At 26.2% G+C, this 1640-nt stretch overlaps 1 long non-coding RNA gene across 1 annotated transcript in view; it reads left to right on the top strand.

Annotated features, from left to right (window-relative positions):
• Positions 1-1157, top strand: part of LOC128249511 (uncharacterized) — a 31813-nt gene extending 30656 nt beyond the window's left edge. The window contains exon 2 of the long non-coding RNA XR_008265629.1: positions 1128-1157. This is a non-coding gene — a long non-coding RNA (uncharacterized LOC128249511). The remainder of the gene's footprint in view (positions 1-1127) is intronic.
• Positions 1158-1640: the final 483 nt, after the last annotated feature.

Below are 1640 nucleotides of genomic sequence, written 5' to 3'. Positions count from 1 at the left end.
TATATATACAGAGAGAGAGAGAGAGAGAGAGCAATTATGAATATGTAAGTACATTTCTGGGTGTTTAGATAGATAGATAGATAGATGTTTCATGTTACTGAGATCTTGCCCATTCTGGAGTGATAATTTCACTTTCTCAATGAACAGGACAACACTCTTCGGGCTGTTATCTATTTCATAGACAAGTATCTGTTTGATGCATGGTTAAGTTATTTGAATAACAATATAAAACGCATTCACATACTCAAACATATATACACAGTATGTACGAAAGTATGTGTATGGCTACACATACTCAAACCTTCAGATACTCAAACATATATACACGCTTAGGTGAAGTGGACAAAATAATATTTGTAATACACTTGTGAAAATTTGGTTTTATTAAATCAATCTCGTTTTATTAATGGGTGTGTATCAGAGAGAAAAAAATATTTATACATATATATATATACACAAATACATATATAGATGGCTGTATAGAAATACATACATTCAAATATATATACACTAGTATTATGTCTATATATGCATCTGTAAATCTATTATATATATAATTATATATTAATATATATCAATATAACTGATCTACATCTATGTGTGTGTATATGTATATGTATATATATACATCTATGTATGTATATATATATGTATATATACATGTATATATATATGCATATATATATATGTATCTATATATGTATGTATGTATGTATGTATATATATGCATAGATATACATGGATGTATATTTATATACATATACTTGCATACACACACACACACACACACACACACACACATATTTCGATACGTATATATAGATGCATACATATATCTATATCCATCTATCTACCTACCTACATATATATATATATATATATATATATACACACACATACAGACACACACACACACACACACATGCAGTTACAAATGAAGAAAGAGGCACGTAAACCTAACTTGATATATACATACACACATTCATACATACATACATACATCCATACATAAATATATATATATATGTATTACATCATATTATATATTACTGTACGTCTATGAAAAAGCCGTTTTTCTTCCCAATTATTAAGTGTGCATCCTTTCATTTTCATTTCTATTTTTATAGGGAGATGTTTAAGAATGGAGATTTTGGCAGGTAAGAATCACAAAATTACTTCCTTAGGGGGTGGGATGTATATGTATGTATGAAAACACCCACACAGGCAGACATACACAGGCAGACATTCACCCACACGTACTCGTATAAAAAATATATGTTTAGACACAAATATACATACAAAAATATATTCATGTATGTCGATATGATTATACATATATATATATATATATATATATATATATATGCAAACACACATACACTCGCCGCCCCATTTATGTCTATATATATCTTTATGTAAATATACGTATATCAGTATATACATATACGTATGTATATAAATGTATATATAATGAATGAATGTATGTGAATATATATGTATACATATATGAAGGCATATAGGTATGCATATATATAGGTATATATATATGTATATATATGTATATATATATATATATATATATATATATATATATATATATATATATAGGCATATATATATATATATAGGCATATATATAT

The sequence above is a fragment of the Octopus bimaculoides genome, chromosome 15 (assembly GCF_001194135.2).
Source record: "Octopus bimaculoides isolate UCB-OBI-ISO-001 chromosome 15, ASM119413v2, whole genome shotgun sequence".
In the NCBI taxonomy this organism is placed as follows: Eukaryota; Metazoa; Mollusca; class Cephalopoda; order Octopoda; family Octopodidae; genus Octopus; species Octopus bimaculoides.
This window is presented reverse-complemented; position numbering and strand designations above follow the sequence as displayed.